This window comes from Crocodylus siamensis, chromosome 1 (assembly GCF_052110815.1).
Source record: "Crocodylus siamensis isolate JL-2025a chromosome 1, ASM5211081v1, whole genome shotgun sequence".
In the NCBI taxonomy this organism is placed as follows: Eukaryota; Metazoa; Chordata; order Crocodylia; family Crocodylidae; genus Crocodylus; species Crocodylus siamensis.
The window spans coordinates 384546706-384573494 of NC_143395.1; the positions used below are offsets into that span (position 1 = coordinate 384546706).

Genomic DNA, 26789 nt, shown 5'->3' on the forward strand with positions numbered 1-26789 from the left:
AAGTGGTGCAGGCTCCTACCCTGGGGGTGTTTGAGAGGAGGTTAGATGAATATCTTGCTGGGGTCATTTGACCCCAGTACTCTTTCCTGCCATGGCAGGGGGTCGGACTAGATGATCTGCTCAGGTCCCTTCCGACCCTACAAACTATGAAACTATGAATTGAGTCTGCTCCAACACCCTGGATTTCCAGCACAACAGAGCAGGCTCCACACACATGTATAGGAGCCCCAAGTGTTCAAAGGTACTGCCCAATTTGTTGGGTCAAAATCTTGGTTTGCAGTGTTAGCAGAATTTGTAGGTATTACCAGGTATTACCTGACAGGGGTTGTGATGTGAACACTTTTGCTGTGGCCAGCAGGATAGAATGATCAAGACAAAGTGAAGATGTAAGACACCCAGTATACAACCATCCCACAGCACACAAACATGTAGGAGTTTCCTCACCGGCACCCAAACTCTCAATGAAAGCAGAATACACAATTCAGTGATGTCTGTGATGTCCAACCTAGGAAGATGCGACTACAGATGTGGAATGAGAGGCTGAAGAAAATACCTGACAGTACACAATGGACATTCCAGCAGTCTTAACTTGCAAACCATGGCAAAGGTGGCAATGTCTCAACTGCATATGCACTGTAGTTGGACATTCCAAGAACTAATGAACAAGTAGGGATATACAATTGGCTCAGTCACCTGTGACTAGGGCACAGAGCCTCAGACTATGCAATACTTGCTGCAATGCCCGCTGCTCAAAAGTGCATGTAGAATGGAAGATCTTGCAAAGTACAATAAATTACCACAAGCATGTGTAAATGGTCAAATGTAGTGTAGAGACATGAGATGAAGAACCAAGCTCAGGGCACTAGTGAAATCTGCTGCCTGAGGGGGCTGTTCCCAAACAGTGAGCCAAGGAGGCGCCCAATGAAAAGAGAAGCATATCCATTGTTACATCTCCTCATGGCAAATGAAAAGCTGTGATGAACATGCGTAGGAAGGTAGGGATGTGGGACTTCACTTTCCCATGCTCTTTTTTGTCTCTGGAGGGGATGTGTCTACACGTGCTTTTATGCATGCCTAAACTTAATGCGCATTTCGTAATGTGCAGTAAGACAATTTAAGTGTCTGTATATATGTGCACACACTAAGGCTCATTAACGCGGTGTGCAGACTGACTTGGAAATAAGTTAGTCCCAAGTCAGTCAACATACACAGCATTAATGTGCCTTAGCATGTCACATGTGCATCAAGGCACAAATAGCCTAAATCATCATTTTTAAGGCATATTAAGGGCATGCATGTATAGATCTGTTCCTGTAAGTTGCCTTAAAAATGGTGAATGCACCTTAAATTGGCTTGTGTAGATGCACCCAGGGAGTATCAGACCTTCAGTCATACCCTGCAGCTACAGTCAAGAATTGTGTCCTACACTTCTGTTGTCTACAAGGCAGCTCAGCCTAGGCCTAACCCTCTGCACGTAACTGAGATGCTACTGTTTCACTGGCACAGGCATTACAAAATATTGTGAGCTAGTCAGTGTTTGTCTGAACACAGCATTTAAAAGGATTTCATTTGCAGCAGTGCACTTCTTGTGCAAAAAACTCTGTCCTTTCAGCAAAAAATGTAGTGATTTAGACAGGCTTCCTTTATTTGCATATTTCCTTTGAGAGGTTTTATGTCTTTCTCTAATTGGCTAATTAAGTTAAATGCCATGTTGCTATTGTGGCAGGCTCTCTTTCTAAAAAAAGGACACTAGTTTTTATTGTTTCCAAAAACAGCAACCACAGACATCACTGAATTGTGTATTCTGCTTTCATTGAGATGAAGCTTCTTGTGAACCAGAAATAGGGGAAAAAAATAAAATTCACTGTTTAACTCTTTTTTTCTGCTTTTCATAGATTTCATAGACATTAGGGCTGGAAGGGACCTCGGGAGATCATCGAGTCCAGCCCCCTGCCCAAAGGGCAGGAAGTCAGCTGGGGTCATAGGATCCCAGCAAGATAAGCATCCAATTTACTCTGGAAGGTGTTCAATGTAGGTGCTCGAACCACCTCCGCTGGCAGGCTGTTCCAGACCTTGGGGGCTCGGACAGTAAAGAAATTCTTCCTTATGTCCAGCCTGAAATGGTCTTGCAGGAGTTTGTGACCATTCAACCTCGTCATCCCTTGGGGCACTCTGGTGAACAAACGTTCCCCCAGATCCTGGTGGTCACCCTTGATAAACTTATAGGTGGCCATCAGATCACCCCTGAGCCTACGCTTTTCCAGGCTAAAGAGTCCCATGGCTCTCAGCCTGTCATCGTAAGATCTGTTTTCCTGACCTCTGATCATGCGCGTGGCTCTCCTCTGGACTCTCTCAAGCTTCTCCACATCCTTTTTGAATTGTGGAGCCCAAAACTGGACGCAGTACTCCAGCTGGATTCCATAACTGTTCAGCTTATCTATGATGGGGCTCAGTGCTAAACTGTGACTGGTCTAAAGACATGGGGAGAGGAATAGGTTGACTTTTAGGACCAGTTATTTAGAAGTCTGCAGGCACGGGAAGGCTGTATTTACATAGACACATGAAGTAAGGAAGCAGGGGCAAAAAGTTAGAAGAACTTTGTCTCCACATGGTCTACTCATGTATTAGCCTGCATAAAATTATATTTTTTTGCTACAGGGGGTCAGCAGCAAACTTTTACCTCGGCCACCCAACAATGTATAGAGAGGAAGAGAAAACATGGTGCCTCAAAGATATGTCAACAAACAACTAAGCCTAGTTTGTACAAATGTTCATAACAAAAATGAACAAACCATGTTTTAAACACAGTTGAATCTAATAGTCATTGCCAACAGTGATGTCTTTGGAAAATCCTCCGTATCAGCTGGAAAGACAGAAGAATGAATGCCAGTGTTATGGCTCCAGGCAAACACCACCAGCATCAAAGTAATGCTGATACAGCACCAGCTTCATTGGACAGGACATGTTATAAGAATGCTTGACAACTGCTCCCCCAAACAGATCCTATACTTCCGAGTCATCAGTGGCCATTGCTTTAGAGATGGGGGGAAAAGAATCATGGGCACCTTGTAAGCCAATCTGAAGAAACGCAATATTAACATCAATACCTGGGAGACCTGAACACTGAATTGTCACCAGTGGCACTGTGATGTATGCTAACTAAGTGTGGCACTGAATATTGCACTGCCTGCCCTAAAGATGTTCCAGGTCCCTGGGAAAAGGACCGCAGATATGATAAGGAGTGCCAGAGAAGTTGCTCTGAGCATGAATACTTACCTCGAGGCAGATAAAAAAGAAAAAAGAGGGACGCAGGGATATTGCAGATGCCAAGATTTGTCAGCTCCTGTCAGTTCCGGGTGGCTGGGTGCATGACGGAAAGCAGTTTAAAAATGTACCCAGCAATGACTGCAGGAGAGAGACAAAGACAGGGAGAGAACCAGAAGGAGTACACAGGCAAAAAATTCTTGGACTATGCCCCAGCAGGAGCAAAGGAGGAGACTAGGGAACTCTCTTCTTTTGAGGCTTAGAGGAGCCTTAATACTTACCTGAATCCAAAAGAAGGAAGATGCCATACAAGTGCTCAAAGGGCTACCGATTACTCAATGTGGAAAAATCTGCAGAGCCCAAAGACAACTATCCCTGAGTGGTGGAGCTGCAGGATTGGGGATCCATAAGAAACCCAAAAACCATGGTCCTCCAGCCCACCTAAGGATATTACTAAGGATAAATTTGAATATACCCGAGACAGGAATCCCCACTGCTGGAGACAATTAAGTCGTACCACTCCAGGAAGCAGAAGCTGAGTACAGGGGGATAGGCATCCACTGTAGGATAATATATATAGAACCACACCCAAATCAGACATCTCATTGCCTTCATCTATCTGTGCCCTGCCCCCCGCACAAACCGCCCCCCCCAAAACAAAACAGAACAGTGTGCGCCAACCAAAGGTCAACGGCATTTTAGGCCAGCAAGCCTCCCTCCTTCTTTAGGTACATCAAGTTGTAGCAGGCAAGATAGGGCAGAAAAACCTTAGTTAAAAGATCTATGGGGACCTTGAGACAAGCACACACCAAATCCCACCAGTAACATAAGCAAGAAATCTCATTAAATTAACTCATTTACTTACACCTGGTGCATTGGCCAAGAAACAGCAGCCCAATGGCCAAGCACTCCAGCATCAACCTGTGGGAGTTGCTTTAAGGGGGGAGGTATGTGGCAGTGCACTTGTAGTGCCTGCTACTTTAAGGGCTGAGTCAGGCAGCTAGCAGGTGCCTGATTACGGCGGCCATTTTAAAACACAGGCCAGCTATATAAACACAGAAGTTTACTGGTGGCAGACAGGTAGAGACATTGTTTGGCTGAACTGCTGTATGGAACAGCTAACAAGTATGAGCAGGAGGGTCTTGGTCCTGGGCATGACCTAAAACTACACCCTCCCAGGGAAGGGTGGCCTTGTGGCATCCCCTATGGTGAGGGAGCCCCCAAGAAGTGCCAGGCCAATTAATGCTCCAGTGAAAGGTAGGTTGGGGTGTCTTAATAACCCCATCAACTGGGTGGGTAACCCCGTAGTACAGCCTGAGAATGTGGACCCATGTAAGAGAGCATAGGTTAGTTACTCAGGAGCCTGAGTCGAGGCACCCTCAGCTGGTCAATGCTAGGACCAGGACTAGAAGGGTCAAAAGGGCCAGGGGCCCACTGTGCGGGACACCCAGAGCCGGGGGCATGGGGTTCTGACTGGTCTTGGAGGTGAGGCCAGGGCCTGTGTGACCAAGGGTCCCGGGGGGCCATACCTGAGAGGGAGAAGAGAACAGGGAGTACAGGCAGCACAGAAGGAGGGTGGAGGAGGATGCCTGATTAAGAGGGATCTGGTTGGGGTCCAGACTAGAGGGCTATGGGGCCCAGTGTGGGGCCAGAGATGTTAAGAACTTAGATGCCATCTGTGAGGCATGGGCTTCAGTGTAGGGAAGGTCAGAGCCGAAGATAGCACCCCCTGGCATCGGGGCATGTAATGGGCAGTTTCCCACATTATATCACCAGGAAATGGAACAGCAAAGTCGTAGCAGGTGGGACTGGGTGGATTGCCCCATGGAGACAGGTTGGCAGGTCAGCATGAGACCTGGCCGCGAGCTTCCCCCTATCACAATAAGGCATCAGTTATTTTGAGCAAGCTTTCCTCACTATAGAGACAAAGAGAGATAAAGGGAAAGGGCTGGGATCTAATATCATAAGGATCCATTCCTTCCTTGTAGAATTTGGCATATTTGCCATCAAACATGTGCATCTTGCATTGGCCTCCTCAGTAATCTACGTACTCACCAATGACTTACCTTTTACTGGAAGACTGTCATCCTCATATCAAGGGACTGTCACAGTTGTTGAATCAGGGGTCTTGGTTTTCTCTAATTAAAAAAAAATCCAAATTTTCAGATTAAAAACATAACCCAAAATCCACATTTTTCCATAATTAAAATGAAACACCACTAATATATACATTTTAGATATAAAAATTGGAGACTTTATTTTTATCAGAGAAAACCAGGATCCCTGCTGACAACACTCCCTCATACCTGTTTCTATTATCTCAGCTGGGTTTCTATTAGCTCAGCCATACACGTTATTCATAAAAAACAGTAATAAGTTTTACTACAAATAATCAAAAAAGAATCAGCTCTGGACTGAGACCATGCATGAAAATATTCAACTGCAAATGAGAATGTTTTTAAAAGTTAAGACAAAATGATAACAAACAATTTTAAAGGATTTCCTTTCTTAGCTTCAGTATTTGTAATAAGGTATTCAGGTAATATAGTGTAGACATAGTGGAAGAACTGACAGAAGAGAACTATAATCTCTGTCTCTCCATGTCTTACACATCTCGACAAACATGCACACAAAGGATCTGTAAAAGAGAACATGACCATAAAACTGCGGTTAGTTTTAAGGCTTATAGAAGAACATGTTGAAAGCAGAAGTTTGAAACAGCATAAATTTAATTACAAACAAATCTAAAAGGTTCTTCAAGCCCAGAATTTCAGACCATAAATCAATAATGTGTATACTGAATTTTGAAAATGCGAAAAGCTCGATAACTACAAAGTGTTGTTATTATTCAGGGGAAAAATAGATACTACTACTAACTGGTTGCATCTTCATGAGAAGCTGACTGCACAGTAGCTCATTTCGACTGCGCAGTAGCACTGCTTGGCACGAAGTGTAATGCAATGCTACTGAGCAGTAGTAACGAGCTAGTGAGCAGTAGTGAGGTGCTGTGCAGTCAGCATCACCAAAAAGCTGTTCAAGGACACTACTGTGCAGTGACAACTGTTCAGTCAGCCTCTTGTGTAGATGAAGCCACTGACTACAAAGAGTGTAGATAAGACAATCTTCAAGAAAAGAGATAATCTTGAGATACAACAACTAAAGATTAAATTATCTGGAACAACTACAGGTATTATAATCAGATAATTACCAAGATTCTTCTCCTGAGAGAAATCACTGTCTTTGTCAGAAAAAGGTTCCTTGTCACTGTGATAGTCCAGAAAGTAAGAACACAAGAAGTAAGGATTTTTTGCTATATATTTTATTATACCAACTGTGTCGTTGGGAGAGCTGTTGAACAAGCTTTTGGGCACCAAGTGCCCTTCCTCAAGTCTCCAGTACATCAAGTGCCCTTCCTCACTGGACCTGAAGAAGCTTTTAGACTTGATGTCCAAAAGCTTCTCTAAGATCCCTCCGAAGTATACAGTTGATCCGACAAAAGATAGCACAAAGTCAGCACACATTCTCATTGGTACACTTTGAGCCAAATCCTGTTTCACCTTTGCACACCTGATACTTGTATAGCTATGTAAATGCAATTTTTGGCACCTGGATGCATTTTAGAGTCTGTATCCCCCGTGGAAAAACAGAATCACTCAGATCATCTGAAATAAAACAGTGGAAGAGGAAGAAGATTGCATTACTGTTTATCCCAATAAGCTAGTGGTTTAGCAAAGGAGTAGGAGACCTAAGTTCTAAGCCCCTTCACCCAGAATAGGTGAATTTGAATTTGCATTTGCCTCTTCCCAGCAAAGTGCCCAGAACACTCTTCAGCCTCCTTCTTGATGCTGGCCTGTTAGAGAAGATAAGTGGTGGGAGGAAGAGACAAACAAGGCAAAGGAAGAGTGATGCTGCCCTGGGTTTTGGTTCTGATTCCTACCCCAACTGGCCTGGATCTATTTTATGTAAGGCTCAGGAAATTCACCTGGGACAAGAAAGGTCCCCTACCTCCATCACACCCTCCATTTTACCAAGCTGCTCATCTCTCTCTCTAGTCTGTGGGTCCTGACACAACTGATATTTGTCACATAATCAGCCCTTTGGAAATGCTCTACAGTCATGCCCTGTCATGTCTCCGCGTGCAAGCTGGGCTGCATCAGCCCAGCCCTGCTTGGACATCACCCCAGTGCAAGCTGGGCAAACCCCAGTCCAGAGCTCCCTCCCCTCCCTTTTCCCCCCTGCATCCTGCAGACAGCACTGAAACTTCGGGGGGGCAGGGAGGGGTAGGAGATAGGCTAGGGGAGAGAGGCTGTAGGCATACATCTCTTCTTGGATTGGCTTCAAAATGGAGCTTGATCCCCCACCCACCCCCGGCCCAAGAGCCGACTTCTGTTCGGTTGAGGGGGTGGGGGAGACACTGTAACTTATGACACTCTCTGTGAAGCTCCATGAGTTACAGCGGGGAGCTGCACATCTGTCCACACCCTGTATGTTTCATTCTAGTCTCATATATCTTCCCCTCCTCCTGGCCCAATGAACCTGGACATCTGGAGAATGCTTTGTGCAATACCTAACCCATGACCTAATGATTAGAGCATTTTTCTGGGAAGTAGAGATGCAGGTTCACACCTGCTCAAGGGAGTGGGGCTAGAAACCAGACCACCCACTCCCTAACCACTAGACTAGCTGGTTAGAAATGTGAAAGAGCCCTCTTCCTCCTTCATTTTATTTCAGGCAGGTACAAACATAGCTGGATCATTCTATTCCACCACAGATCGAAATAGAATCTAAAAGCCATGTCAGTGCAAAGAATGGCACTTCCATGGTACTTAAGTACCAGTTAGGCATGTAAAGGTACAAAATTGTATTTGACCCGTTCTTGTCACTTATACATTATACATCCTTTCTCTGGTACTGCTGCAGAGGCGGAGCCACAAGGGGAAAACCTTTCCATATTATGATGGCTTTTTTGCTCTCAGCATACTTTTCAGAACTGAGCAGCTAGCCTGGAGCACCTCCACAGCTATGCAATATCCTTCTTTCTCTGTGATGCCACTCTCACTTATTGACATTTTCTTTCTCTGTCTTCATCACTTCACTTCTAACAGATAGAGTGGAATCAAACAGAATCTAAGACTACTATTAGCATATAGGACCTCTGTTAAAATTCATAAACTGGCTGGACACTTAGAAGCAAGCAATAAAGATTGATATTGAATTTATGGTACATTATAATTTCTCAAACCTTCTGAATGCTTTCCACACCAGAAAGGTGACATTGACTCCCCTCTAATTTCCCCTTTTGGGATAGGCTTGGTCTCTCAATAATAAGCATCTATTATTCTGCTAAATGTATGTCTGCTCCACCTTTTGCTGTGCTTCACTCACTGTGCCTAGTTTCTTGTAATTGGAGACCTGAGGATGAATGTCTCATATAACTTCTAGACCATGATGGCTACAGGATCACTCTTACAATCCGTCTTCTTTTATATTTACATTGAATTTTTAGGTTCTATGTTTACAGTGATGAAATTAACTGTTTGTCTGTGTCTAGGTTCTTATATTACAGTTATTATCATGGCATTGCAACTGTATATCATTATTCTTCTCTGTTTGTCTTTTCCCCCAATTTGACCAAGTAAACACTTAGGATTTTTACTATTCTAGTTTTCTTTTCAGTTTTGCTTCAGCTTCTTGCTTCCAAATGGCTGTGGTATCAGTGTTAGCTTTGACTTGTGAAGTCTGTTTCTCGCCCACATCTCTCATGTTTATCAGTACTTCTGTACCTGATCATCTCTCTAGAAATCCTCATCCAAATTGTCTTGTCTTCTTGATTACTCTACTTTCTGGAGAACTGACTTGTTTTTTATCTGTCTATGTCAGTACACTCTTTTTAACAGTTTTTTTCTCTAGTTCCTGACATCAAACATAGTAGTCTATCACTATTTCATCACCTCTTTATCTCATTTCATCTCTCACTTGCAAATATTTTTCTCCCTTTCCTGCGTGAATTCCCTTACAAGAAATATACAAATATGAATGTTCAACTTTGAAATTCACTAACACAAAAACAGCAAACAGGCTTTACACCTTGAAGTATGAGATCCAAAAATGTAAAATTAAATGTAGTCATCTTCTCCTTTTTACCATTACCTCTTCCCCCCAGCAATACAAACTTTTTGACCAGTGGAGCAAACACTGTATCTGCTCAAGATGCTGACCAGTACATAAAATAAAAGTCACCAGGAAGAAGAATTCAGAAACAGCTGAGCAGAACTTCATCGTACCCTATACAGATTTCAAATTGTGAAACATTCAGGCTAAGGTAGCTTCATGCTCAATATAAAGTCAGAGACTATAAGCCGGAAACTGGAGCTAGAACTAAGTACAAATCAAACAGAAAGCAGTCTGCAAAGAATGGGATATAGTAGAAACTAAAACTGAGCTATATTCTAGAATGAGAAAAATATTTCCTCAGATTATCAGAAATGGGCAAAGTCTATTTAGCAACAAAGGGTGTGGAAAAATAGTGCCTAACACTTAAACAGAGACCATGCAGATATAGGATTATGCCTTCTGTAGTCGGTCAGGACCAAACAATGATGAGGAATTAACACAATGGATATAACTTAACCATAATGGGGAAGCTCTGATTCCTCTGGCATCAGCAGGAGTTTTTCCAGTGGAATCAAGATTTCACATATTGTTTAAAGCCCCATGCTGGGAAGAACATAGCTTTTTCTAACAGGTACCTGTGTTTTTTACTATTTCTTATAGTTTGGCAACCTTGTTGAGCTTGTCATCTCACTGAAGTATGACTGAAATGGGAAAAATGTGTGTGTTTGGACTCCAGATGGACCCATGTGCAAAGCAAATTTGCCAAAACTATCTGGCACTACCAAAAAACGTTTGGTTAAGATTGCGTATAATTTGATGTTTAAGTGGCCATTCAGCAAACCCAACTGGCATTCTCATTCTTACTTATATTGCTCCTAACATCATTATAACCTAGCCTCACAGATAATAATATCCAAATACAAAGCCTCCAGGCTTGCTGTTTCCCATTTATGTTTCTCCTTTCCCTCATGATGCCAGTCAACATATCCACTGCAACTTGAACTGTCACTTGTTCTGCCTTCTGATTCCAAAGACATATGAAAGATGGAGTTAAGATGACAGAGGTTTAAAAAGTACTCTCAAAAGGAACAAACATCCATAATGTCATGCAGGAAACTGTGCAGGAGAGATGAAACAAGTACACTTTTTACAGTAGAAGGACCCAGTTTAACTACAGAACTAGCTAAAGTCAAAGGAAATGACTTGACCTTGAAAGGCTCTGTGGTTCTGAAGAGAAGCCATGAGCTGCACAAGAATGTTCCTAGATATTGCACAGGCCCTGATCTAAGCCCAGAGCATGTTCCAGACGTGTGAGAAAATTGAGTCAGGAAAACATATACGGGGTTATTATTTTGTCTATGTGTATGTTTCTAACACTGTCTGAGTAAGAATTAGTGTGGTGTGTCTATGTGTCATGTACTATATTAATCATGTTTTTTAAGACCTGTAAACCCTGAAGTCCACATGGCTAAAATTTTGGGTGAAGATGTTCTTAACAAGATCATCACTGCTTTTGGGGGCCTAAAAAAAACAAGGTTGTGGGGCCCCATTTCTGTGAAGTGGCAGGAGACTGAAAACTTGTGACCAGGAAATATGCCAGAAAGCTTATGACCAGGAATTTTTTTTTCAAGTGAAGAAACAGTGCTGCAGTCCTCTTAGGCCAGGGGAATAGGATATGGGCACGGTGAATCTAGATCCAGCAGATTAGCTTGGTAAGCATCCAGCAGAGGAAACCACAGAAGGAGTGTGATCATCCTTTCTGAAATTTAAATCTATGGACTTAAGCACAGACTTAAGTGGTTGCCCAAAATCAGCCTAGAACATAGCCTTCTTACATATATCCCAACTTTTTTTAGAAGAAATGTGGAAATTATGAACTGCAGTCTTGCTTCTAAGTGACAAAGAATGCACTGTATATTTCAACAACTGGATAAAAAATATTTCAGTGGTTAAACCAGATCAATCAATATCTGAACACGTTCACTGTATGTGTTAGCAAGTATCAGACAGATCAATGTTGCAGTGCTGTGCTAGCATCTGGAATTCATGTTAAAGCACAATGTCAGGAAGCTCAGTGTTAGAATTGTATCGATGATAAGTGAATGTGGATAATTTTACTTGAAAGACTCAGACTTAACATGCCAGTTAAAGATAATAGGAATCAATAAAGGCATACAACAAATTTAGTGGAAATGGGAACAGGGGAAAAGATATAAACTAAACTGTAGACATTAAAAGTGTTCTTTACCATAGTAGTTTTTTCTAAAATGTGATAGATTTGTCACTGCTTTTGAGAAAAAGAAACAGCTTTATATTTTGTCATGGTTTTTGTGTTAAAAAAATCTATTTTGTTGTTCTTGTATTGCATGAAATTGACTAGAGTAGGACAGCATGTTTGACGAAGGAGAACTCCCACGACTGAGGGTTGACGGTCATTCTCCAAAACTCAATCCATGCACCTTCCTGATTATTTCCTTCCTTTTTATTTTCCATGATTACTTCCTTTTTTGGTTGCTGTGGTGTATTCCAAACTGAAGATAAGATGGACAGCCAATTACATGTGATTTTGGAATACATAAAATAATATGAAATAGTATGTATAGGAACATGACCAGACCCAGGAGTTTGTAAAGGGCGGGGGGGAGGAGTACTGCCGGGCACTGTGGGGATAGCTATACATCTGCTCCCACCTTCCTTTTCCCACCACAGTGATAGCAGATCACCCCCTGGGAACAGCAGCTGGGGAGTTTTTTAACTCTCCCAAGTAGGTATGAATCCCTCTGCTCTCAGCACCTCTTTCCTTTCCCTCCATGCTCAGTGGCATGTCCCCTCCTCTTGCATTGTCCTGCCCACCGCTGCCACTGTCCCTGCTGTCTCTGGCTGCCCCAGGGCCTGAGAGGAACTCTAGAACCACTCCTGCCCTGCTCCAGCAGCCCTGTCGGTGGCTGGCAGTAGTAAGCAGGAGAGGGGGAGAAAAGGAGGGAAGGGGATGTGCTACTGTGCACAGAGGGAGATGGAAAGGGGAAATGCTTAAAAGAGACTTAAAAGTCTCTACATTTAATTTCAATCAACAGAGTAGAATAATGTGCTCTTTACATCTTCTCAGGACACCTGCCTTCAGTGTATTAGCATGTACCCATTACCTTTTGCTGAAGATCTTTCCAGAGTTTTCAGTCCAGATTTATGTAAATGTTCAAAGAAGATATTCGTCTAAGTGTTTGGCTTTATAAAAGTAAAAAGTGTAGTTAGCCATGTTAGCCCGAAGTTAGGTAGAAGGCAGGGTAGATTTCAGCTTCAGCTCATGAAAGCATGAGCTATATCTAGATATACTCTGGTTAGGCTATAAGGTCCAAATCTACTCTAGATTTTATATAAAAAATGTCAAATACATTCCTCTAATCAAAATAGTATCTTGTGTGTTCCTACCATTCACTAATTTTATTTCTACTAAAGAGGGATAACAACATGCATTTTATTGATGATTGATTTGAGTCTATGTTATTTATTGTACATATTTTCATTATCCTCAAGGGAAAAGATATCCTTCCCATATTTTCCCAGCTTCACTGGAAGCTTTGCCTGTGTAGAGACTGCAATATTGAGGCTTCAAAGTACATACAGAGGTGCTTACTATAACTATAGTTTTGAGAGAAAAATGAATTGTAATGACTATAGGGGTGTAGGTTGTAGCTATGTTAGTCTAAGCATATAGGATTTTTAAACCCAAAAGCTTGCTAAGAAAATTTTTTCCATCTATTTAAGCTGGTCTAATAAAAGACATCAGATTCACCCAAAGAACCTTGTCTGCCGCTTGTAATGACTATTGATTTTGATTATTTATATTAAAGCAAACTCTATTACAGCTGTCTAACATGAACAACTACACTATCACTTGCAATAAGATAAGCTCCAGCAACAGAAAGATTAGGCTGGTAAGATTTGGATTCCTTGCTAATTTAAAATGACTTACTAGCTGTCCAGATTTAGAGGTGAGATAAATGATAGTGCTAAGGACAGATCAGTAAACTGGTGCTCTAACTGCTCCATGCACGGCTACATGAAACACTAACTGCTCAGTAGCCTAAAAACACTGCTCAGTAGCATGCCAGGCAAACACCATGCTAATACCTACTGTGCAGTAGTATTAAGCTACTACACAGTAAGTGTCACTAAAAACCTGCACGCCAGTGCTACTGAGCAGTAGCGCGAGTTACTGGTCATTGATTTAGTACTTGGTTAAGCAAGTATTAAATTTAATGTGCAGGAATTACAGCGCATCCTAAGTTCAGATTGCTTGTCCTATTTTTACAGGAATCAGCACTTCCAGCCTGCACTCATAGTGCATGCCTGTGGAATTTTAGATTGAAGTAACTAGTAATGAAAATTTCATGCTGCAGCTTAGTGCCACTAACTTCCCTGTGTAGACATGCCCTAAATGAATATGAATGAGGGAAGACAACACCAGGGTTCTTGAAGGAAAAGAAATCATCAGAAGGGTGAAAAGAAGAAATATAATAGTCCTCTCAGTGTATAATTTTTCTGACTGATTCTAACTTAGTTACTTCCCTCACTACTTAGTGTGCCTCTGAATTTATTCCTTTGTGTTTCTTATCCATTTTTCACTTCTAGTATTTATATCATACTAATGGCCAAAATGGTGGTCCCATATTGCTAGGTTCTATGTATATATGAAGAGGTAGTCCTGGCCTAGAAATAAGTAAGAATATAAATGCTATCTGAACATCATGGAAAAAGGCACAGTCCATTCCAAGTAACATTATATGCATGTATGTATTTGAAAAGTAATATAGATCTAGCTAGATGATATTTTTCTCTACCACTTAAGCCATCATTAATTGCTTATAGACTTCAATGTTGACATGAAGAAAGAAAGAATAGAGGGGAAACATTTTACAAATCTGCTCACAGTAAAAAACTGATGCATAAGTCATATGGAAATCCAAGAAAAACCCCAGTTAGCACAGCAGCATACTCTGCATTTAGGGGTGCACCCATAGAGATTTTGGTGGCTGATGCCGATAGCCAAATTTTAAGGAGGCATGCCAGTCAATACCACTCTGATTTCTGATACAGCTACATGCAGCTGGCAAGTCTGTTATGGTGGCAGAGGAGGGGGAAGGGAAAGGATGTGTGGGGGGGCAGATCAAGGCCCCTGCAATGAGGGAGGGAGTGGGGCTGGGGCTGGGGCTGGGGCTGGGGCTGGGGCTAGAGCTGGGGCTGGGGCAGGCACTGCCCAGCCAGGACATGCAGTGCGCAGGACAGAGCTGCTGCTTCTCTGGAGAGTACGGGGTGGGGGGTGGCTCCCATCACGGTGCACACCCCGGGAGGATATAGGGGAGGGCATATTCCCCTGGATCTGCACAGGGCATGGACAGGGTGGGCTGCAGCTGTGGGCTGGAGCTAGAGCTGCACCAGACTCTTCTCAGCAGGGGCTGGGCCAAGCTGTGCTTAGGGCAGGTGGCACTGGGAGGAGGACTTTGGGGGGGACTGCAGCCACCCCAAATTTATCCATAGTTCCCCCCCATAACCTCCCCTCCCAGCACTGCCACTGCCCACCCAGAGCACAACCCCAACCCAACACCCCCCAATACCCCATACCCCCTGCATGAGCTGCGACTTCATCCTGCTCCCTCTCCCCCCTCAGTGGGACAATGCCTGCCCCAGCCCTAGCCACACTTCTTCCCTCACCATGGGGCCTTTGACCACCCCCCCGTGCCCTTTCCCTTCCCATTCCCCATCTTCCACAACAGACTTACCAGCTGCACGCAGCTCTCCAAGCTGCTGGGCTATTCTCCTCAGTGCCTGTGTGCTGCACTGGGGTTGCGCACATTCACAAGCATTTATCAGTCACATTATCAGCCACATCAGGCCTATTTACGCCACAATCAATTTTCTTTATATTGGTGCCAATCTAATATTGGACCAATGTATTGGTCCACCCCTATCTGCATTGGAAGGTGAAGTTCCAGCACTATCTTACAGGGTTATCTGAGAAACTGTGTATACTTTGATGAACAACAAAGGGCTCAAATGATTCACTGAAGGGACAACATGACTTAAGTGAGACTAGTTTGGTGTCTTTATTTAAACCTGAAAGTGATTTTCCATCTAGCACACTGACATATCTGTGCAACACTCTCCAGCCATCTTAATAAAATTTGCTTTTTGACAGAATCTGTGCCAAAAGCAAAGTTTGTCCAGTTGTCTGCACATACCAGTGAATGCAGACACAAGTGGGCAAACACTTTTCTCCATAAGATGCATGCATCATTGGGTGTTATTGAAGAAATCATCTGCAAACCATTACAAGTGACTTTTAGTAACAAGCCTAATTTAACATCTCACAGTTTAATAATGATCATATGGCAGCCAACAAACTATCAAAGCTTTAAAACAAATAAATGTATATTATACCTGCCAAGAATTTTCCTCTGGTATTATTATCACTGACAATAGAGCCAATGTTGTAAGAGTAGAGTGAAATGGCCAATTCACACATCATGTTCGATACACTGTCTAAGCCTGCCTTTACATGCATTTTCTTAAAAACGGTATTATTGTTATTATTTATTCTTATTATTAAATACCTTTTAACATAGGCTTATGATATGCGCTCTCATTTCAAACATTCAACAAAGGCCTGTAACATTCTTTTAGACCTGCAGGAGGAAGTAATTTTCCCATCTAGAGATTAAAACTGGAAGTGCCAACTTAATTAATCTTGACATTTTCCAGACTGAAAAAGCTGGTAAAGCAGTGGGAAGTCCTACCTAGATGCATAAGAGCATATAATGTAAAATAGGGGGTGGAAGAGGTGTGGTGGAGATTTGTGGAATGTGTGTGTCACACTGCACAGCTTTTTCAGGGGCCACACACGATGTCACTGAAAATTCTAGCTGATATATAAAACATCCCCCTTATCTTTCATCATAGATATTATGCAAGCATCACCTTACAGAGATTAACTAATTTTATCCCCACAGCAGCCCAGTAGGTTAATCTCCATTTGACAGATGATTTGAAGTAACTTACCCACAGTCAATTTGTAGCAGACTGGAGAATTAAACATAGACTAGTTAAGGCCCAGATCACAGCCTGAGCCACATGCCTATCCTTCTAAGCCAAGCTAATATTTTTTTTCCGCAGGTGATCCAATTCCCACTTGAGTCAAAGTCCCCCTTTTGATCCAAGCTCTGTAATTGAATTTTTGCAGGGACTGCACCCTTGCTCAGCAAGTGTTACACTCCCATTTGGGAGCTGCTGTTCTAAGCAATAAACCTTATACTTGAATTGTGTCTTTGGTTGCTGGTGATTTCCCTTTCTCCATTAAAGTAGGCCAAAAGAAGTCCTCTACCACACCTCCTAATGGCAATCATCAGTGGAGAGTAATCTTAATTTCTTACAGGCTCAACAGCAGCCCACTGAAAAATACAACAACAATGATGTACATCCTCTGATATGCAACAAATACATGAACCTCAATAGAGAGGATTTTTCAGCTACTTTCCACTAACTTAGCAATCTTCAATCATACTTTCTACCAGTAGGGAGAAGTCCTGGGCCTTGCTGTGGAAAAGCAAGAATGACTTCAATCCCATGGCACTTTCTCTTACTAATTCAAGCTGAGCCCCAAAACTCTAAGTAGAGATCAAGTAGCTGAAATGATGGAATTTCCACTGGCTTTTATTTGCATATGGTATTTCAACAGAAAAGATAAACTAGCTCAAGTCTAAAAGGTTTAGAAACCTGCAATTCCACTCTGATGTTTTGTGTTTATAATAAACAAAAACCCCAAAGAGGTTTAGACATCTCCACTATTATGTAGCAAAACTGATAACATATTTTGTGTGTCACCTGCTCTGCTGAACTCAGAATTTAGTAACAATATTCAGTTCCTTGGGGCCAGAAAGAACTAAGGGAGCCTGCCATTTTGGAAAGGGTAACTGTTTCAGCTGCAGTTCAGTCAATAATGCTCCAGTGACCCAGTGTCATTGCTATGCAATGGGTGCATCTACATATGCAACGAATGTACAGAAAGCTTACTGTGCAGTAAAATTTTACTGTGTATTTTACTGCACAGTAAGCTTTCCCTGAGAGCACGTCTACACATGCACCTGTCAGGAGCAAATTTACCCCTGACAGGAAAAGTTTAGGCCAGGGATACTCTTGCCCTGCTCTCCTGTCATATGGCAGCCAGGGGGAACTCAGGCTGGCAGGGAACACTTAGGTCAGGCCTGGACTCTTATGGGTAGAGGGGAGGGACAGCTGTTTCCCAGCCGCCTACCCTGATTGGTTGGTGGGGCATCTGGCAGTGAGCCCCCAGCTGGGCAGGAGCTCTCCTGCTGATGGGGTAGTAGCAGATTAGTCTACAGTGCAATAAAGTGTCTCATGTACATACATACAGTGTCTACTTGATGCCACATGTGAAATGGGTTTGTGATACCAAACAACTTTGTCTTGGATATTGTCCTCCCTTTCTGAGACAGCAAACCTGAGTGTCCCACAGTTTCACTTAGAATGTTAGCATTTTGCCATTGAGACACCTAGGAAATGGACCAATAACACTTTTTATCCAATCACTGATGATGCCTTACTGCCACAAATAGTACAAATGTTTGGCTAGTCATAATTCAAGCTGAAATCAAACAGCTGACTTTGAGGTGAATGGCTCCGTATTCCATTACTAATCCCCTGAATCATCCATACCTCTTTTCTTTTAAGTAGAGTCTCTCCATGGGTTTTAGATATCAGTTAATGGAATGTGGATATTAAATGTATGTAAATCCATAGCATTTTAGAAGTAGAATGGCATTCCATTATGTCCATTATAAACACCATCTCCACCTCCTCTTTGAAACTGTCAAACAGTCAGACAGAAGAGTCTGAGGACTCCAGAGGCAAATTCCTCTATCTGCAGGGCTACTGCTGTTGCTGATATTAAAGTTCACAATGAAAATAGATCCTATAAGCAGACTATCAGAGAGACCTCCTCTAAGCTATGTTTTGTAAGTACCTTTATAATGGGTATTGCTGTATGTGTTAACCTGAAAGTTGTGAAGCTAGTTTTCCTAGTATTTTAGAGTTCCCATTTTTGCAGTTTATGAAGGTTACTGAACGCATTCGAAAATAAATACTTTTGAGCAATGGATTTTTTCTTGGAGAAAGGGATTCACAGTGGTACTGAAAAATATTTCAAGCATTATGTGTTTAGATCATCTGTTGCCACCTCTTTGTCTTATTGCATGACATACTGCTCAGTGCTGTGCAACACTCAGCAGGTTAGATTCACAGGGATTCATGAGGGTTTGTTTATTTCAGGACTGAATTCATTCCAGAAGCTAAAGCACAAAACTGTTGACACCACCAGGTATGTTTTCTTTGGAAATCTCGCATTCATTTCTTGCACAGTCCTCTTGCACTTGAACACCTTTCAGAGGAGTTAGTGCGCCACCTGAGAAGACCTTTTTTTCCCCCTACAACTACTTTCAAATAGATACGTCTTTTAATCATGTCCTTTGCAGAGTTGACATTTTTGTAGCATCTGTTCCACCTTACCATGATGTTCTCTTTCTCAGCAAATTGCTCCTTATTACTGTTCTCACCACAACTTGTCACTAAACTGTCTGGGTGTATTGCTATTTTTTAAAGTGTGATTAGACCTGCTACATGTTCATTTGAACTTTCTTCCACTATAATGAACAAAGGAGATACAACTTGGCAACGTGACCATGCCTGATGATCATGGAATTCTGTGTAAATGGCTGCATATTTACTTGGTTCACCTAGAATTAAATGGTTTCTTTCTAGCTATATACAAGTCATTCCTATCTAAAGTACACTTCTAAAGACCAGCCCCTCTAGATCTGCCCATTTCCAGCTTTATGCCATCCTGGTATTGCTGCTGGTTCAGCCTCCCACATGTTTCATCATCAGCTGCAATTAATAATTGAGGAAAGGGTCACTGCAAGAACTTCACCTCACCTTTGCAACTCTCTCTTGCTTTTGACTGCTGTGCCACTGCACAGCTCAGCCTGCCTCCTGCCTTGCCCTCCCCATCTCTGTTGTATAGTGAGCTTGAATCTCCTGTACAACTCCCTAGGTAGCAGCACACCTTTATTTGGCATGCAAGGGGGAGAGCAAAAAAACTTGACCAGGGTAGATAACAGACAAAATAACTGTAGAAGAAAGGACAGCTTTATTAGTGGAAGATTGGGGGTTGTTAACTCCTATGGGGTGAAGAGATTAGCAGAAATCAAGTAGATAATAATGATCCGTGAAGTCAGTTGACTGCCTGAGCTCAGTTTAAATAAAAATGCAGCTCTCCTTGCAGTTTGTTGTGAGCTTTGAGTGCAGCGGGCATCAAAGGAGCTGTCTGCCAAACCTCACACCTAGATCCACTCTTGGTGACTACTATTCTTCAAGCCTAGGACTACACACACATACACACACACACACACAAAAGTCAGATATGCAGGGGATACACACACACATACACACACACACACACACACACACACACACACAGGTGTCTGGGACACAAGTGGGCCATCAACTTTCATGTGGCTGATGAGGACAATGCCTACTTCTTTCACAATTATCCATTCCTGGAGAGTGGGCGCTACACTCCTCAGGGCTCTGATTAGATAATTGGTGACATCATTGCCCCCATAATCCACTTTGGGGGTCCAGTGTACCCCTTCTTGCCCTGGTTCATGAAGACCTACACGGGGCAGCTGGACCACCAGAAGAAACACTTTGGCTACAGACTGGGCCTGCCACCATGAGCACAAATACAGTAAGGATGGGGGAGAGGGTGAGCTCCCCACCAATGTTGGTGGTCATGGCCACAACCCCATACTGTGGCAGGCTGTACAGATCCATGAAGCCCTGGCCAGCCACCCCCTCACCTATGCAGACTTGGAGTCTTCCCTGGATAAGTAGGGCTGGAGGGATTCAAGTGACTCCACCCTAGCACCAGGGCATCAGTCTTTTCCCCCAGGTTCCTCTTGCCATGCATAATGGGCAGTGCTGCCTTGTAGCAGGACACTAAGGTGCCTGCTACTCTCAGAGCAGAGGCAGGAACCCAGGTACTGGTTGCCATGATGACCGGTTAAGGAGGGAATTGGCTGCACCTGCACCTGCACCTGGTCAGCTGACTGGAAGGGGCAGGGCTGGGCTCCCATATGAATTGCAGGCCTGAGGCCAGTTCCCTGCTGGTAGCCAAGGAGGAAGGGAGCTCTGCCAGAGCAAGCAGAGGGAAGAGGCCTGACTGCACAGGCAGCTCCTGGTGCTGTTATGGGATCAAGTATTCCCTGGTAGGGATTGAATGATGTTTTAGCCAGGCAGCTTGGATTTTTGTTATAACCCAGGGGTTTGTGTTTTGTGTTTTGCTTTTTCACTGGAGGTTTGGGTGAGGCTATTAGGGGTTGGAGGAGGCCTCATAGGGAACCCACAGTGGCATGGGGATGCCAACCCCAGAGCGAAGGGGCAGTGAGAAGCCCCAGAGTGAGGGGGCAGTGAGAAGCCTCACAGAGAGGGGACAGTGGAACGCCAGGAAGGCACAGAGCGAGACAGGGCTGTGGAAAGCCTAGGGAAGACAAGGGGAGGGCCAAATTACAACAAGGTCATCAAACCATGTCAGTATCATCTGCGAGGCTTGGGCTATGGTGTAGGGGAAGAGAAGGAGCCACAGATAGCGCTCCCTGTCACTGGGACAAATAAATGGGCAGTCTCCCGCTAATTAACATCCATTAATTAATTAAGATCAAGGTGTGGCAGCCGAGAAGGCAGGCAGTTGGCTCATAACAGGAGGACGGGGTCACTGATAGATGAACTTCAGAAGAGGCACTCCTGTCACATGCCCACAACCTAGGCTTCCTGGGCACCATTCTCCACCACCCCTCATCCTCAGGTCCACACACCAGGGTACAAGGGGAAGAGGCATGAGCAAAAGACATGCCTCAGTTTAAAATGCTGAGGCCAGCAAAAGTTTCCGGTGTTTAAAAAGAAAACCTGTTGAACATTGCCTGCGTCTCAGCTTAGTCCCTCTTCTCAGAGGAGTGACAGAACCTGGAAGTGGTTCCAGGATCAGGGGTATTGTCACTGATGCCAGAATTCAACAAACGTGAAACCTTGGAAGGGAGGCACAGGGTAGGGGGCTTTTGACCTGGCATGCTACTTTTAGGAGTTTGAAGTCAAGACTAAAGACTTCTTCATTTAGGAGCCGAATAGCTGCATGATCCTAGACCCGATGTCTGTCTAAAAGATTTGTGGGCTGGGGAGTGGGGATGCAGGTCAGGAGGCACCACTGTAGCGGGTGCTGAGGTCTGCGGGCTCTCTCACATGGGACCCCCAGCCCCTCAGCCTCCAGGGTCATGTCTTCCCATCTCCTCCTTCAAGGACCATGGACCTATGGCCCCTGCCAATTCCTAGGGGTTATTTCAGGCAGCCAACCCAAGCTGGGGCTGCCTATCTCTGCCAAGGCTTTGCCACTCCCCTTTGCCACTCCCCACAAACCCAGGCCACGAGTGGGACCACAGAGAGCAGAAGAGCTCCCCCCTGGGCCTCACAGCTGGTGGGTGGATGAGCTGGGGCCACTAAGCTCTGCTGCCAGAAGCTGCCCCAGTGACTCCCTGACCCAGCAGGCTGGTAGGCCATGCTCTCCCCTCATTCTGTGTGCTCCAACACCCCTTTGGGACTGGCTTAGAACTGATTGAGGGGCCAAGGCATATGGGGCAACCACCAGTGCTTGGGGGTAGTGAGTTGGGCCTGGAAGGGGGTTGGTGTCCCTGACAGCCCTGACATCAGGTCTTGGGTAGCCCAGAGCTGCTTCACTCACCCACTGCTTCTTTTTGGAGTGGGCCTTCCCAGCTAGTTTCATAGTTGGTAGAGTCAGAAGAGACTTGAGCAGATCATCAAGTCTGACCCCCTGTAATGGCAGGAAAAAGTACTGGGGTCAAACAACCCCAGCAAGGTGTTCATCTAGCCTCCTCTTAAAGACCCCCAGGGTAGAAGCCAGCACCATTTCGTTTGGAAGTTGGTTCCAGATCCTAGCTGCCCTGACAGTGAAGTAGCGCCTCCTGATGTCTAGTCTGAATCTACCCTCCGCCAGCTTGTGACCGTTATTTCTAATCATTCCTAGTAGTGCTCGGGGGAACAGGGACTCCCCCAGTGCCTGCTGGTCCCCTCTGACTAGTTTGTAACAGGCCACTAGTTCCCCCCTCAGCCTTCTCTTGTGGAGGCTGAACAGGTTCAGGTCCCTTAGCCTCTTCTTGTAGGGCCTGCCCTGCTGCCCCCGATCATGATATTCCTTCCTTTCCTCTCAGACCACAGATCAGTGGCTCTCACATGCCACATTTCCAGCCCCAGTGCCCCTTCACACCCCCCAGCATCTCCCAGTCAGGGCATGGTGGGGAGTCTTTCCCTACAACCACCTTCCTGGGGTCCCCCCCTTGGGACTTCTGTTCCTGTCCCCACAGAGATAAGCTCTTGGAATGGGGCTTGCCATACTGTGGGAAGCTGGGTAGCAGCCTGTCTCACCACTCCTGCCCAGGAGGGCTACATGCTCTCTGTGGGAGACAGTGCTGGTGACAGTCAGGGGTGCATAGGTAGACCCCAAGGACCATATGCATTAACTCCTTATTCTGGCACTACAACTCTCTCAGCTTCACTGCACCATGGGATATCTTCTCCAAACAGCAAGTGGCCACCTGGAGCCCCAGGTCCTGTAACTTGGCAGCCCATATGTAAGTACCCTCCACCCCAGCCTATCCATTTCCCCTGTACACATCCTGATTCATTCCTCACCCTGGTTTCAGAGCCCCTGTCACCAGGAGGCCACAATGTGTGGTCTGAGCTCAGAGGGAGTGACCAGAGCTTCTAATGTTTCTTATTTATTTCTCTAGTACCTCATATGCACATCTTTCATGAACTGTGCAGGTGTCCAACCATTCATACCAGTTCTATCATGCTGGCCAACATGAGCTGGCCTTCCATGCACAGATATGGAGACTGTAGACAAGGGGAGAAGCTGCTTAGCTTTCAGGTGTTGGGGAGGGAGGTATAGGGAGTGGCAAGTCTGGGGCTGAGATGGAGCCATGATTACAGGAGGAGAGTTGGGGGTTGCCCTGCAGGGTCAATACAGTGAGTGTCTTTGCCCTGTGACTTGGAATCAGCTGGTGCCCACTGGCTGCATTGGATCCATTACCCATGGATCAGATCAGAGGGGAAGTGGGGAAACTACTCTTGGGCTGCTTGCCAGGCTGTTCAAATGCACAACCAGGGAGTCACACTGGCAGTGAGAGTTGAGCTACTGAGATAATGGCACCCACACAGGACTCCTTCCCATTCATGCCTTTCCTGGGAGGAAAGGTCTGGGTTTTTTTACATGGGAATTGTTTTTTTCTCATTCCTGCTGCACCACAACTGCAGCAGTTGTCAGATATAGCTGTGTGCTATCTCCTGTCCCTGACCTGTGTGTGCTTTCTGCCCAAACTGCTGTTAACCATTTACCTGCTGAGCTCAATAAACACTAGAGTTGCCTTTCCATGAGTGCTGTGGGGGTAGTGGGAGCTGTTTATGCACAAGTGCTTGAGGTTGCTGTGCTTAGACTCCAGTCTCCCATGGAGCATGTAATGTCCCTGAGAGAAATGACCAGGACATGTCAATTATGCACTTTTATGACACACTGAATGGGAAATGCTCTCTTACAGGTTTAATTCTCCCTAAATTGAAGTGGTGTTTTTTTTTAAAACACTGCTTCAATAAAGGGTGAAGTAAACCCCCATGTCATGTACACCCGTGTCAGAGCCTGATCCTCACCTGCCTCTCCAGTGGTGAGGAGGGGAGAATGAGCTGCTGGCAGGTGGAGTGGCCCCTCAGTTGGGGGAGGGGGGCTAGTGCTTCCCTTTGTGGCAGCAGCAGCCTGCCGCCTCACCCCCAGGCAGCACCCACCCTCAGGCACTTGGCTTGGGCAGTCCTAGGGGGCACTACAGCCACAGTGGATAGCACCAGGCCCCCACACAGCTCAGGCAGGCAGACAGGCTCCAGAGGAAAAAAGAGGAAAGAGGAAAAAAAATGATCAGGCTTGCCACTTTTTCTTTTTTTCCCTTCTGTGGAGCCTGCCTTCCTGGGCTGCTGATGGGCTGCTGGCATGGTCTGCCTGTACAGCCCCTGAGCCACACAGACCCCGGTGATTCCCCCTGCAGCTGTAGTGTAGGAAATTAAGTCCATCAGAGGTGTTTTACTTTGCAGTGCCCCAAAGTCATTTGCTGCATCCCAAAGTCATTTAAGGAGCATTATGCCACCTACTGTACTATAGTGGCTGGAATTAATGTGCAATACACCACTAAATGTTCAAACAGCAGTGCCATTAAAGTGGTGCAAAAGGCATTTAACCCACTTTAAAGTGTTATCTACAAACACCCTTAAGTACCCAAGAGTGTGTGTGGGGGGGGTGGAATCTAGTACCTTGGTTGGGCTCCTGGCTTCAGCAGGGAAGAGCAAGGGTTGGGAGGAAAACAGGCAATTCACCCACCCCCTCCACCCTAGCATTCCAGGCCTTTCCCCACCAGCCACAACCCCTTTGTGGGCTTCTCAGTCATAATGACCTGAGAGAGGACTATGACAACAGTGTGGCCTGTGGTGGCTTGAGCATTCCTGCTGACCCTTCCTGTCTCCCTCTTCCTTCCTCCCCCTCCCTCTCCCCCAGAGGCTCTGCATTTCCTCTTGGGCCTGGGTCCCCATCACAGTGACACAGAGCTGGGGTGAACCTAACCATTACCAGTTGTGCAGTATCCACAGACAGGGCCTGAATCATCAGGAAAAGTGTTGGGAGGACTGGCTATGGGCCTTGTGTGTTGTACTAGCATAGTGGCCACTGCACTGTTTTGGATGGGGGGTGCTAGTATGGTGCATTGGCACATGACAGCATTTGCTCTGGAGCAGCCAGAGCCCCTGAGTGGGGTATGGTGTCACAGGACCTCCTTGCGCTTTCTTTTCCTTTGGCACAGTTCCTGAGAGTGACTTCTCGAGAACACCCCCCTGATCCTGTGGGTGTGGGGGGTGTCAATTGCTCTGTTTTTGGCAAGAATGTGGCACAAGACCTTGTAGAATGACTTGCTCTTCCTCTGGCCCACAGACTGCTTTCTAGCATCAAGCACATGGTAATAATGCCTCCTCATCAATTTGGTCTTGGAGAGACACTGTGACCAGTCTCTGTTGTACTCCCACATGCACCTGCTGGGCAATGCATTTGAAGACATATCTGTTTCAAGTGCCCTATCTGGAGCTGGTCCTGGGTGTCTTATTCACCCCAAACTGTGATAAGATCCTTCATTTCCTGAAATTTCTAGTTGCATGCCGAGGTTTGGCTGGAGGCAGCAGATGAGGTGGGTTCATCTATGTTTCACAGAGGTGCCCATGGGGTTTCAGTGTCCATGGCCAGGTGAAAGCGTGTTTGTAAGGGAATGGGGGGAAGGCTGGAAGGGTGGATGGATGAAAGCAACCATGAACACATGAAGATGCAGTTCTCAGTGTGTGGCTCTCAGTCTCACTTCAGCTGGCTGTGGTCCCTGCTCCTGTGTCACTTGGGCTCTGCTGCTCAGGTCACTACCACAATCTTGAAATATCCAGGGGCTTCCAGCAGATGCCCCATGATTCTGGAAATGTCATATGCCACACATGGGCTATAAAATTCAAAGGTCCTTGATCTCCAATCAGGGAGGTGATTGGCTGTACACCATATGGTCCCAAAGGTACCAAGGGTATCTGTCTGCTCACCCCAGCTTAGCGGTTCAGTGCTACCCTTCAATCGCTCAACTAGTTAGTTGATCATCTACTAGGTGACTGATCACTGAAGAACAAGAGGGGGAGTCAAGCTGAACTGAATAAGAATACAGCACATGGCAGGAGTTTTTCTTCCATAAAAAGTTTTTAAAAGAATGATGGCAAATATTTAGGGTCCAACTAAACCACCCTTACTTTACACCCTTATAAGATGGAGGTCTTTAGTGTAGTAGATTTTATTATTGTCATATTATGAATTTCAACCCCAAATACTACTTCTCAAATTGTATTATATTTCATTGTTTCACTTTTAATTTTTCTTTCCCTTTACTGGCACGTTACAAAGTCCTTGCTTTGAAGAGATTACAGTATAAATAAGTGAGAAGGCACAAGGCACCACACAATTAAGTGGTTGTTTTGCATTCTTACAAAGTCATTTGGATATTTAAAAAAATAAATTGCACCTAGATATATATTTTATAAACCTGAGCAAGGTAGAAAGTTGGCATGAAATGTGGTGACAGATGTGGTATGCAGAAACATGAGATTTTAAAAGGAAAGAGATTACAAAGGAGTTATAGGGCAGAGAAAAGCTGAACCATTGC

At 44.8% G+C, this 26789-nt stretch overlaps 1 long non-coding RNA gene across 1 annotated transcript in view; it reads left to right on the top strand.

Moving 5' to 3' along the window:
• Positions 1-26789, top strand: part of LOC149875172 (uncharacterized) — a 79073-nt gene that overhangs the window by 19606 nt on the left and 32678 nt on the right. Inside the window, exon 2 of the long non-coding RNA XR_016440011.1 lies at positions 18718-18766. This is a non-coding gene — a long non-coding RNA (uncharacterized LOC149875172). The remainder of the gene's footprint in view (positions 1-18717; positions 18767-26789) is intronic.